The 13639-nt window shown below is 47.4% G+C and overlaps 1 protein-coding gene across 3 annotated transcripts in view; it reads left to right on the forward strand.

The window, feature by feature from the left end:
• The first annotated feature begins 6108 nt into the window (after nucleotides 1-6108).
• The window catches only part of KLHL5 (kelch like family member 5), a 137731-nt gene continuing 130200 nt past the window's right edge, over nucleotides 6109-13639 (forward strand). For 2 of the 3 annotated variants that reach the window (XM_019480623.2, XM_019480613.2), the window contains exon 1: nucleotides 6109-6397. The gene's annotated coding sequence lies outside the window, so the exon portion shown is untranslated. Of the gene's footprint in view, nucleotides 6398-6815; nucleotides 6877-13639 lie in introns of all 3 variants that reach the window. The other variant, XM_006273648.4, reaches the window with a different exon arrangement.

Here is a 13639-nt window from a genome sequence, read left to right on the forward strand (position 1 = left end):
AATTAGCTTATTTAATAAATTTGAATTAATTGTGACAAGTAAGGATATGGGTACACAGACAAGTTTCTATGAGAAAAGTTAGTGTGTGAACTTACAGCATGCAGTAACTACCTATTTGCATAGGTATCTTACCCTATGGTAAATATGAGGTGGCTTGCCCGACTTTCATTAGCAGGACTCTAACAGGGTTCAATTCACTAAAATATTTACGCATGTTTTTAAGTCTGTCCTTATTCAAGAAAGTGATGGCATAAACTTTAATTTCATTGTTTACTGTCTTCAATAAAAGTTAAGAATGGATTTAAGTGCTGTGTTTAATAGTAATGGACTATAAAGGTCATGCTTAAGTGCTTTGCTGAACTGGGCCCAGGTCAGTTCATAATAACCATGCCTGCAAAATTGTTAATCTGGAAAGTAGAATTGTAGTAAATGTAATCAAATACATCATCAATATATGAATCTAATTTACACCAAAAGGTGTTGGAGGCAGTTGGTGATAAGCAGAGTTGGCATCCAGGGCAAACCCTGTGAGAAAGTAAGTGGAAAGGGGCAGTTCCAGGGGTTAGAGGTTGTGGTTTCTGAGAGTGGGAGGAGTCAGGGATGCAGTAGTCTTACCCATGCCAGGAACTCCTAAACCAGGAATAGGCAACCCCCAGCACACATGCCAATTAGTGGCACGTGGAGACAATTTCCTTGGCATGCCAGGTGGTATACGAGGATATTGTTTTTTAAAAATATGCTGTGGCAGGCACCAGGGAAAGAGTGAGGAGAACACAGGCAGGGATGCTGGAGGCTCCTGGCTTGCTCGACCCTGAGCACTACCAACAGCACCGGGCTGGGCCATGTGTGGACCCTTGCATCGGAGGTGGCTCCATCCCACTTGCACTGTGCCCAGTGCATAGGGAGGCTGAGCCTGTAGCTGGGAGCCCCCTTAGCCTGGCATCCTGCCCTGGCCAAGTTGTGTCCCCTTTTGGGCAGGGCAGCTGTGGTACATCCCCATGGAATTGCATAGGCTGGACCAAGCCAGGTCCCACCTCAGGTGCCTCTGGACGCCCCTGCCCGCCACCAGGGCCTGAGTCTGTGGAGCCCTGGGGCTGCCCCCCATTCCCTCCTGGCCCCTGCTCTCCAGCTGCCACCTTCTCAAGGGCCTGGCCAAGCCAGCCTGCCTGTGGTGCCTCCCCCCATGCCTGCTTCTCCCGACACCAGCCAGATCCTGCCCCGAGCACTCAGCCCCCATGCTCAGTGCCCCAGTGGGATGGGGCCTCTGTTTGCCCAAGCCCCAGATAGACCCTTCCTCTCAACCCTGGGCCTGGGCTCCCCCTATTCCAGGACTGTTGGGGAGGCCTGAGTGCCCTGGCCCTAGTGGCTGCTGCTGGGGAGTCACTGCCTCTGTCTGCCAGACACTGTCCTGGACCATCAGGCCCAAGCCACAGCTAGTTGCAGTGGGACATGTGGGTAGCAAGGGACATGTCTTCTTTCTCTTTTTCCTTTCCCCCCCCCTCTTCTTTCTCTCTCTCTCTCCTCTTTTTCTGTCTCTCTCTTTTTCTTCTCTTGTTTTTTTCTCTCTTTTCTCTCCTCTTTTTTCTCTCTTCTCTCTCTTTTTCTCTCTTCCTTCTTTGTCTCCTCTTTTTTCTTTCTTTACCTTTCCCTTTCTTTTCTTTCTCTCCTCTCCTTTTTTCTCTCTTTTTTCTTTCACTTCTCTTTCTCTCTTTTTTTTCCTTTCTCTTTCTCTCTTTTTCTCTATCCCCTTTATTTCTCTTCTGTCTCTCTTTCTCATCTGGTGATTCCGATGCCCTTACTAATTTGGTGCCCAGAGCAAGTGCCCCTCTCACCCACCCTCAGTTATACTACTGGCATGAGAGGAAAAAAAATGGGTTTAAGAGGAGTTAGTTTGAACAAGTTGGAATAAAGTAGCAGGGAAAAGTTGTTTGTTGGAGCTTTTTCCGAAATTCTCTTCAGTAGATCCTATTTAAAATAAGTGTACTGAATTAGTGACAGAATATCTTCACACATTTAAATACATTATAAAATTAACAGAAAGATGATCTATACTCAGGACAGGGAGAATGTTTTATTTTTCAAAAAATGATCTGACACAGTTTGAGCACATACAAATAATGTGATTTACTTACAAAGTGCTACACTTACTCTGTAGGCTACTTACTAATACTGTACAGACATCAAATTAAAACATTTCTATTTAATAACAGATTGTGGTTATTATTGATATTGTTAATAATTAACTACTTATGGAATTGTGTATACAGATACACAGAATACTATATTGGGAATATTAGATTAACTAAATAGAGAATCTCAGAAGCTAAGCATTTTAGGACTGATAACTTACTTCAGTTTCTTCAGTAAATCTCTACATTTGCCTCATATGATTTAGCTGATGAACAATACTGAACAACAAACTAACCTTTCTGTTTTCTGAATTTCCTATCATATTAATGATATGTGTGTCCATTAGCAAATTACCTCCCCTCCGTAAGAGCCACTCTCACATCTCTGAAAATTTTCTATCCTTATTACGCACTTTAATTTCTCTAATCTTCAGACCCCCATGTTACATAACCATCCTTTTTTGGCAAGGACTGGAGAAAACTCCCTTAGGAGCAGTAAGCAAGTTTTCTCCAGCCAGTTTGGCAGTTTTAGAGGGACTAAGGTAAGTGGTCATGTGTAATGATACAAAAAAAGAGTTACCATAGAGACAGGAGTTATTAAAGATAGGATCATAGAAATGGCCATTCTTTATCACATTCAAGTTCCATCTGTTATGAGACCTCCTCTCTTATAGTGGGTACCATCAGATGCTAGGGGTGCAAAAATACCACAATCAAACACCACAATTAGTTAGTTTGATTGTGGCACTAACACAATCAAACACAATCTAACAATCAAACACGAATCAAGGGTTTGATTAACAAATCTACAATCAAACACCACAATCAAACACCACAATCAAACACAATCTAACAATTAGTTAGTTTGATTGTGGCACTTAGTTGGCAAAAGTACCAAACTAGGCAGATAATCTATTTTGGCATTTTGCATTGTCGTGTTTCACCAGACCATCTGCGTAAATTAGGGTCACACATTGTTTCTCCTCCCACATTAGCGCTCATCCCAATTTCTAATATTTAGACATGGATTATGCCTAAGATGAAAAGAAGCTTATGATCTACCTTCCTTACTTTAAGAGGGGGTCTTCTTGGGGCCAATTTACCTTTGGCCTGCCCACCTGTTTCTGGGCCAACCACCCACCTTCCCACCTGCCACGCCTTGTTGTTCATTGTTTAATGATCTTAATTAGGCAGGAGGCTGCCCATTCTTGCCCCGATGCCAGGGGGCACTATCTGCGGCTCCGTACCTCCCCTAAAATGCAGCCCATGCCTCACAGGTGGCACCTGCTGATATTAATCTCACTGGCCCCACACTGGGCCCCAGACTTCTCTAATCAGGACCCCTCCAAGATCTCTCCATTCCAGTGGCCTACTCCACCTTCATTCAGGCTATCTGAAACTCCCTGAAACTATAGCTCCCTGAAACTATTTTCCCCTCTCAGGTGTGGTCCTCCCGGGATCTTTGGCCATACAGGCCCTGGCCTCACCTCCAAGGCCAGTTGGAAATCCCAGGCCGTCTGAGCTCTGGGCATCCCTCACAGTGGGCCCCTGGCCCTTTTGACCATGCTGGTCCTGGCCCCAGCATTGACCAGTCGAGGGTACTCTATCAGGTCTGAGTCTCTAGCCCCACTCTATCTCCTGGGGTCTGCCCTCTGGGCCCTACTAGTGGGTGATCCACCCGGTTGTGGGAGCTGGGGTTAAGGCACCCCGACCCACCTTTCACCGGGGTGGTAACTGGCCTTGCCTCCCACACCGCTGAGATCCCCACCAGGCCACCCACTCCTGGCAGGGTGCAGTTTTAGGTCATGCCCAGGACCAGGAACCTCCTAGGCATCCCCTACAGCTTCTCCCCTACCTCCAGGATGATACCAGCAGCCTTACAGCCACATAATGTTGCTGCCTGGCCTGCCAGCAGGGAACTGGTCTATTAATATAGGCAGCCAGGAATCTAAAATGGCTGCCACAATCAAACACCTACTGGCTGTTTGGCTCTGATCTTAAAGTGGCAGGCACACATAAAAGGGAGCGGAGGAAGCAACCAAGGGAAGGCTTCAGGGGGGCAGGACCAAACATCGTCCTTCCGATTCAAACCAATTATTCATCAAAGACATGGCAGATGAGGCCCCTGGGGAACCACCCCAAAGTCGCTTAGTGACTAGAACGTCCATCCCAAGAAGCCACAGCAAGGTTTGAGAAGCATCCCTACCCGCGATGTACCAGGGAGAGACACAGGAGGTTACAGTCTTTGATAGATTTTTGGTGTGCATTCATTCTGGTGCACAGTTGTTGCTTGGTTTCTCCTACATATTTTCTATCAGGGCATTTGGTGCATTGGATGAGACATATAGCATTTCTGGAGGTGCAGATGTAAGATTCAGGAATGGTGATGGTTCTGTTGTGGGATGTAATTTTGTGGGAGTTATCAAGATGTGTTGGCAGGTTTTACATTTCTTGTCCCAACATGGTTGGAATCCATTCGGCATGCTATGGCCCAAGCAGAGGGGATGACTCCAATCCGAAGAAGTTGAGAACCACTGCAGTTGAGAACCAAGTCTAATAAGTGTGCCTTAAGTCTAACAGGAGGTGACTCCATGCTGAAGAGGTTGAGAACCAGTGCACCAGTCTCATTAGCAGATAGCAGGCATGTCTACATTAGATGTTTATTGCACAGTAGACTAATCTATGTAGTAAACGTCGCACATCTAAACATGTGCCCTTATTAGGCTGGAGTAAACTAGTTTACACCACAGCAGGGCAGTACTTGCAAATACAAGTACTATCCTGCTGCAGAGTTTTTCACTCTGCAACAGTGCACATGTAGAGGCTGCCTGGCTGAAGCACCCTCATGCCCCATCCAGCCCTCCTACAGCACATTGAGGGAGTGGGTGGGAGGGAAGAGCAACCCTAGGCTGGCAGGCTGGCCCCTCCTCCCCCTGCCAGACATTCAAATGTTACACCCAGAGCAATAAACTCCAGAGTTTATTGCTTTGCATTAATATGCATGTGTAGACCTACGCAGAGAAGCAGTATATATTCTCCAGGTTCATTAATCTTCATACTGTCATGTAGCACCTGGGTGGTAAGTTTTTCCCTCTTGCGTGGATTGTGTCAATACCCGATGCTCAAACAGATGTTTACAGCACATTTAGCTGCCATAACAGCCTACTAATTTCAAGAACTATTCTGATTTTCTAAGGCAGAGGTCACAGGTATATATTTCATTTAATGCAGGGTAAACCAGGGGTCGATTTATGTATCCGTGGGCGTGCCTACATGTTCATTAATGTACTCCCTTCACCTGAAGATGGGTGTTTGTACCCAAAAGCTTGCAAAGAAGAATTTTTCTAACTATTTGAGTTGGTCTAATAAAAGATATCACATTTACCCAAAGACCCTTGTCTGCCTATGTCCTTAACCAACACGGCTACAACCAGCACCCTGTCATTATGGCACATTTAGTACCTGTAACGACAGGTGATCAATGTGCTGTAATCCATGGTACTACACATTAGCGCAAGTGAACATCTTTCTGGTGTTAATGCGCAGTAAATTAAATCTACTGCGCATTAGCACATCAACAGTGTTTTGCCTGCTGCACTCATGCGCAGTAGAGTTAGTCAGCTGTGCTCCAGCTGTGTGAGTTAGGAGCCAGGCCAGGGGACAAGCACTCTTCTGGCCTGGCACCGCCACACTGGGACCCACAGTGAAGTGCATGAAGCTCCCCAGGACTGGCAAGGCCCCCACTGCCCTGTGGTTCTGGGCGGACACCGGCTCTCCCCAGCCCCGCCCCCAGGGCTAGCTCCGCCCTTTGATTTGCATAGCCCCGCCCCCGGTCGTTCCAGGAGGCGCGCGGAAGTTGTCAGCTGGTGCGCGCGAGTTACCCCTCTCCCGCCCCGCGTGTCATGCCGCTAGGGGGCGGGGCCGGCCCAACCGTCCCTCCCAGCCGGCCCCGCCCCGCATCCATGGCCGGGGGTGGGGGCGTGTGGGGGAGGAGCTCCCGCCTTGCTGCCGCTGCTGGTGCCGCTGCCGGCCCGGGGGGCTGAGGCGGAGCGAGGGCGGTGCCGGGCTTCACGTGCTCGGCGCTCTGCCGGGTCCCCTCGCTGCCGTCTCCGCCGCGGGTCCCGCCCCGTGTCCCCGCAGCCACGGCTGGGCCGGGCGCTGAGCCCCGGCCGCTCTCGGCCCCGGGCAAGGGAAAGCTGAAGCCGGGGAGCGGCGCGGCTTTAGCTTTCGCTTGCCGCGGGGGAAAAGGAGCCACAGCGGCTGACTTGGTAAATACCGGCCCCCTTGCAACGAGCTGTAGTCAATGCCTCTGTGTGGACCAGCCGCCGGGCCCTTCGGGGCGGGGCAGGGCAGGGCAGGGCCTGTCCATGAAGTCGGGGGCAGCCCCGCTGGGGGCTGCACGTGCCCACGAGCCACCTGGCTCTGCCGCCGCTCAGGTGGCCGCTGCAGCTGGGTCCAGAGCTGGCATGCCAGGCGCCCTGCGGTCTGGAGCCAGCCTGCCGGGAGCCCTGTGGTCCAGGTCTGGCCCAGGGCCAGGGAGGGTTGGCACTCTGCGTGTCCCTAGTCCAGCTGCAATCAGATCACCTCTTGTGTGTAAGGCCTTGTTTACATGGGACACTTCTGGTTGTTACGCTTGATACTTTTGTTCCAGAATAAGTCTTGTGGTTTTTTTCTTTCCCTGTCTAGCTTAAAACTCTTCAATTAAAGATCAGCCTGTCCACATAAGGAGTTATCCTGGTATCATTGTGTAAGTTTAATTTCTCATTTCGCTTATTCTGAAATGTGAAATTATTAATTATCCTGTCCTGGGTCAGGCAAACCCTGTGTGTTTATAGGACTGGGGCCTAAAAGTTCAAGAAAACACAAGATCTTTGTGTGGGGCAGTTCATTTTTTTGGAGACAAAACTCGCAGTCATTTGTCTCAATATTTTTTTTTCCCCTGACTGACCTTAACATGGGTGTGGATCGCTATCCACGCTAAGTTGTTTTCACTTCTGGTTTCCTTCAGAGCTCTGGGAACTGACCAACAAGGGTTGCAGTTGTAGTTTGATTGTTGACCTCCTCTGTCCTTTGGTGGTGGTGGGGTACGATGTAACTGTACCTGGCTTCTATTTTAACCTTCCTCTTATTCATGCAATAATTTGCATGCATGTCACAAAGAAGAAATATTATTTATTGTATAAAAGGTAGCTAGCTTTGGCACTGCTGGATGACTTGTGACATGTCTAAAATTCTTCATTACAATCTTTACTTTCCAGATGTTCCATTGTGATCTGGGATTATTACTAGCCAGTGTATATGAATTATATTGTCATTTTTTTACCCCACTTTGTCTAATTCCTTATGCTTTGCCTATTGCCTTATAGTTCATCTAGGTTGTTCCCTGCTTTGGTATTTCTAATTTCTGTAACATTGGCAGGATGTTACAGGATCTCACTTTAAAGGCCTCTCTGGATTTTTGTGAAGTAAAAGTTCTTGTTCTCTTTGTGTTTTATTTAATTGCAGGGCCTTTGGGACCACTGTAGTGTTGACCTCTTGTGTAACTGAGCAGAATTTAAAAATCTGTCGGTTCCTCAGATTATGAGGTCAGGCTATTTTTACAGGAAAGCAAGAGAAAGGAGCCCATTTATCCTCTTGAGATTGTATTCAGTATGTTTTGTTGATGTTCTGGCTTCTGGTTTTAGTAAGAGTATGCCAAGCCTGCTGTCCTATAGCAGTACTTGGACAACATGCAGGTTACAGTTGTCAGTTTTTGTTTGCAGGACAGTGTTTGAAGTATAAGGCTGGGATATAGAAGAGGGGATTGTATTTCTAGAAATACATTCATCATTGCTTGTTAGATGTAGTTAGAGAGAGACTTGTTTCAGTCCTGCAAATAACCTCCATGTTTTTATCTATGGCCGATGTCACCCATTTAACTTAATACAGACTAAGTGGTGTTAAAACTCACAAAAATGCATGGTTAAGCAGTTTAGTATGCATTAAGTGCTGTCATAGCATTGGAAAGTTGTTCCCTTTCAAGTGAGGATTACCAGTACAGCTACAACCTGGAAACCTGACTAAATGTAAGGTGTAACTTCACAGTTAGAAATGGCACTTAAAACGTGAGCATCCTCACATTAAAGCTCATTAATACATGCCAAATGTCTTCTGAGTGTCTGTTATGCCACTTCAGGTTAGTGTTAATTCTACGACTTGCTACCAAGTTCACATTAGGGTAACTGCAGTTATAGAATCATAGAAAATCATAAAAAATTTAGGGTTGGAAGGGCACCTAGTCCAGTGCCATACTCAAAGCAGGATCATCCGAGCCAAGGCTTGGTCTAGCCAGGTCTTAAAAATCTCCAAGGATGGAGATGCTACAACCTTTCTGGGTAACATGTTCCTGTGCTTCACTGCGCTCCTAGTGAGAAAGTTATTCCTAATATCTAACCTAAACTTCCCTTCCTGCAACTTGAGACTGTAGTTCATTGGTCATCTGCCACCACTGAGAAGAGTTTAGCTCCATCCTCTTTGGAACCCCACTTTAAGTAGTTGAAGGCTGCTATTAAATCCCCCCTCAGTCTTCTCTTCTGCAGACTAAATAAACCCAGTTCCCTCAGCCTCTCCTCATAAATCATGTGCGCCAGCCCCATAACCATTTTTGTTGTCCTCTCCTGGACTCTCATATTTGTCCACATCCTTTCTGTAGAGGGGCCCAAAACTGAACACAGTACTCCAGATGTGGCCTCACCAGTACCGAAGAGGGGAATAATCACTTCCCTTGATCTGCTTGCAGTGCTCCTACTAATGCAGCCCAGTATGCTGTTAACTGCCTTCTCAACAAAGGCACACTGTTGTCTCGTGTTCAGCTTATTATCCACTGTAACCCCCAGGTCCTTTTCTGCAGAGCTGTTGCTGATGCCATTTGGTCCCCAGCCTGTCCTGGTACATGGGATTGTTCTGTCCTAAGTGCAGGGCTTTGCACTTGTCCTTATTTGAACCTCATGAGATTTCTTTTGGTGCAGACTTCCAATTTGCCTCAGTCTTTCTGAATCCTAGTCCCACCCCCCATCTTATTTACTACTACCCCCAGTTTGGTGTCATCTGCACACTAGCTGATGGTACATGCTGTCTCATCTTCCAGGTCATTGATGAAGATACTGAACAGGTCTGCTCCACAGTGATAAAATGAGCAATTTTTGGCCCTCCAGTAACGCAGTGTGCACCACTCCCAGCCCCTGCCTGCCTCCTGCTCCATGGACAAACTTTTCACTCTCCTGAATGCCCAGGGGTTGTGTCCTACCTGGGTTGTAGCAGGCAGTGCCCTGTAAAGACTCTGAGAGGGGGTTACAGCAGTAGGGACATGGAGCTGGGAAGCAAGAGGCATAGAGGCTGTGGCTTCCGTTGATGGGAAGAGGCTTTGTTGAAGAGAACCCTCCACTGACCCCTGCTGATGTGATCCCATCCCCAACTTTACCAGAGAGGCCTGTGCCTTTCAGTGGCTTGGAGCTAGGCAAAAGCCAGAGAAAAGTTCAATTAACCTTGGTTACATGAGGTTAATTGGAATTTTTCTGCCTGGCCTGGTTTCCCTCAAACACCATCAGCTCTCCTCTGGCCAGGTGGCTTAAGAGGTGGTGTGGTTTCCCTGTACCGGCCCCTCCCCTTTCCAATCTTGATGCTTGGGAGCCAGGGGAGGAAAGAAAAGCTTTGCTACCAGCAGGAAGCTCCTGGAGTTTAGCATGGCAACAGTACAGAACAGGGAAGCATAGAGCCCTCTCTGGGGAAGGTGCGGGGCCTGAGATCACGTTATGGGGGCTGGGGTTAGTGAAGGGCTTGCAGAACAGCCTTCTTCCGCTACCCACCACCCCCAGATGGGAATGCAGGGGGCCTACAAAGGTAAGCCACAACCCCCACACTTCTCTGCCTCCCAGCTACATGCTCCTGTTGCAACCCGCACCTTACCTCTCCCCCCCCCCCCCCCCCCCCCCCCCCCCCCCCCGGGCACCATCCATTAGCAAGGATAAAGCCTAGGTGTCTGGCTCCTAGCCACATCCCTGCTTGCCAGCCCTCTAGGCTAGTGGTTCTCAACCTTTTTTGGACCAAGACCCATTTGTAAACATTGATGGCCAATTCCAACCCATTCCCCCCTGTCCGTCACCCTGCAACCTGTTGCCCCCAGACTCCAGCTCCCCGCTGTGGGGAAGCATGAGACATGGGTAGTGGGGCTGTGGGGTGGGGGGTATGGGGCAGCGGGGACTGCAAGCAGCCCTTTGCAAGTTGGAACTCTGCCAGCCTGCAAGGGAAAAGCCATGGTTTTTCTCCTTTAAAGAAGAATCCGTTTTTAAAGTTTGTTGATCCATTTTAAAGTTTGCTTGTGACCCTTTCATATATTCTTATGACCAGAGGTGACCTGAGCAGGGTGCAGGACCCAGGGCAAATCAGCCTGTACGGGGCCCCTCCCCCAGACATGAGGAAGCCGGCAGTGGATTTGGCAGCAAGTGCCAAGCAGCCAGATGCTGCTCCACCCGGCTCTGGGGCCCAGGGCGGTTGCCCCAATTTGCCCCCGGGACAGAGATCCACTCCCTTCATGTCCCTGCCCATGGAACCAGCGCCTGTCACTGGGATGTGCTGGGAGCAGATTGTGGCTCTGCCTCAGACCTAGCCTAGCTCTGTTACTGCCTCATGATCCCAATCCCAGGCCCTGCCTGCCCATCCTGCTTTCAGATGCTGCTCCCCACCCGAAGCTCTATCTCATCCACCTGGTCATGTGCCCTAGCCATGCGGGTCCAGCCAGTCTCCATGGAGCCCCTGCTAGCCTGATTTGTCAGGAGCCCCCAGTGATGGGTGCAGGTGGACGGGCTGGGGTGCCTGGGCAGCAGGGCTGTGGCTGGCAGCAGCAGCCAGGAGCCACCACGGGCTTCCGGGAAAGGGAGTCCAGCCACTGTGTTGCACGAGTCCCGCTGTATGCCTAGGGCCACCAGGACCATCTGTGCATGCCACAGCTCAGGATGTCCCCCATGCTTGGGCTAGTTAGGGCCAAGGGACCCACTGTGGGTTGGACAAAATGCCTTGGTGGGCTGGATCTGACCCTCAGGCTGTAATTTGCCCACCTCTGCTTTAATGTGTCACAACATTCCAGTGCTTTGCAACTGTTTCACTTGAGCAATTCAGATCATAGCTCCACTGTTGATCACTTGCTATGCTATTAACTTGAGGTGTTTAAGTGTTTTTAACATCTGAATCTGTGGTATAATGATAACAGTGGGAATGTAGATATGGACTTCAGTGGGAACATAATTAGGCTGCTAATGGAAATGATGTTTACAGGTTAATCACGTTTATACCAGAAAACCGTTTTTAAGAATGCATTTTAATTTGTAAACTGTCAGAAAAATGTTGACATATATTTTATACTCTTAGAAACACTGTCTTAGGATACTATATGATGTGACAAGTAGCAAATTAATATTAGCACAATTTTAATTTAGGCATAATTGCAAATGCTAGACTGTACTTTATTAAATAAAATTCACTCTTTAAAAAAAAAAATGCAAACAGCTATTCACTGGAACAATTAAGTGTTTGTAGTTCTAGAACTAATCAATGCGACTTTTATTTAATCCCAGTTGTGTATTTCAACTTTAAAATGATAGGTCATTTCTATATTGTACACACACAAAACTCAGTCCTGCAAGTTATTTTTGAGAACATAGGACTGTAACAGGCCTCTTGTGACATTGAGTCTGATCCCGTTTTTCAGGCAACTACATCGTATAACTTATTTCATAAGCTGGTCCTAAAACTGGGTAAGGGTTTATCCCTATTACTGCTGGAAAGCTGTTTCAGAGCCTTACTCCTCTGATCATTAGAAATCCACTTCTAGCTTCCAGCCTATATTTATTCATAGACATTTTGTACCCATTGTTTTCTGTACTGATAGTGTCCTTATCTTAAAAAGATTTCTTCCATTTTCAGATTTCCTCCCAACTATACACATTTTTACACAGCAATTGTATTCCCTCTACACATTCATTTTAGTAAGCCAGCCAAGCCAACTTTTTTGTTGATCATGTTAGCTACTAATGAAGAGTCTTCTAAGGCAGGGGTTGGCAACATTTCTGGCAGTTGGTTGAAATGACCCAGCTTGGGTCTGAAGTGGGCCAACACTAGGGCCCAACTGCTTCCCGTACCTCTCCCTGCCACCCACCTGTGGTACAGCACAGGCAAAGTTCCCCCTGTGGCAAAGTCTACAGCACCTGGATGTGGCATGGCATGGGCAGAACTCACCCTTTGCCAAAGGCCCTGGCACCCAGCTGTAGCATAACTTGGGCAGAGCCTCTCATCATCGAATGGTGCCAAAGCCACAGCTTTGTAGGTTGGATCCAAAGACTCTGTGGGCCACAGGTTGCTGACCCATGTGCTAAGAGACAATTTTCTTTCCTTTTATCATCCTAGTAGTGTTTCCATTAACCTGTTCCAGCTAAGATTAAACTTTTTTTAACATGAATGTCCAGAATTGTATGCAGTATTTGAGATGATGTCTCACCAGTGCCTTGTAAATGTCGTTATCTCTTTTGGAAATAGCTCTCCTGATCCATCCTATAATTGCATTTTAGCTCTTTCAGGGCTGTCTCACGTTGTAGTTATTGTTATTCTACGATACCAAGGTTGTTCTACTACCCTGATACTGCTATCTGATTAATACCCAAGCTTATTGTAGAAATTCTTGTTCCATAAGTGCAAGCACTTTCACTTTACACTATTATATTTCACAACACTTCTGGTATTCCAATAATCAAGATAATTTATTTCTTCTTGTATAATATTGTGGTCCTTCTCTAGCCTAATAGTGCCTCAAGTTTGTCGTCAGCAAATTTCATTATCACGCTTCTACTTTGTATCAAAGCCCTGAATGAAAATATTAAATAAAATTATTCTTGAGATTGAATTCTCATGGCTAATTAACTTCTCCCACTTGACTGTTCATATTTCAGTGCAACTGTAGTTGTATTCTGTGTAGTCCCTTACCTGTCTTGCAGCTCTCCTACATAGAGGTGTAACTTTTTACGTTTTGTTGCCCTTGCTGGCACAGAGTGTGGGAGGGGAGTGAGCACTTTCCTTCTCGTACAGGGGCTGTGGCAAGGGCTGCTGTTCCCTTGATGTATGCTCCCCCAAAATGGGCTGCCGCAGCAGTGTAGGCTCCTTGTATACTGCATTCTAGTGCCCCCTCTGAATTGGCACCTGGGGGTGATGCCTCTGTTGACCCCTGCCTCAAGTTATGCTACTGAGTCTATAATCTCCATCTTCTTGAGTTTAACTAATAATTTCCATGTGGCACTGTATCAGATGCTTCACCAAAGTACAGGAAACCCTTGTTATTTGTGGGTTCAGCATTTGTGGTTTCAAATATTTGCAAATGCCAAACCTGCATTTTAAATACACTTTAAACACTTACTGGAGCTCTTCGGGAGCTCCACACTTGCTGCCAGGCTACCCCCGGAGCCGTGTCCTAGTCACAGATTTCGCCA

Source organism: Alligator mississippiensis, chromosome 2, assembly GCF_030867095.1.
Source record: "Alligator mississippiensis isolate rAllMis1 chromosome 2, rAllMis1, whole genome shotgun sequence".
In the NCBI taxonomy this organism is placed as follows: domain Eukaryota; kingdom Metazoa; phylum Chordata; order Crocodylia; family Alligatoridae; genus Alligator; species Alligator mississippiensis.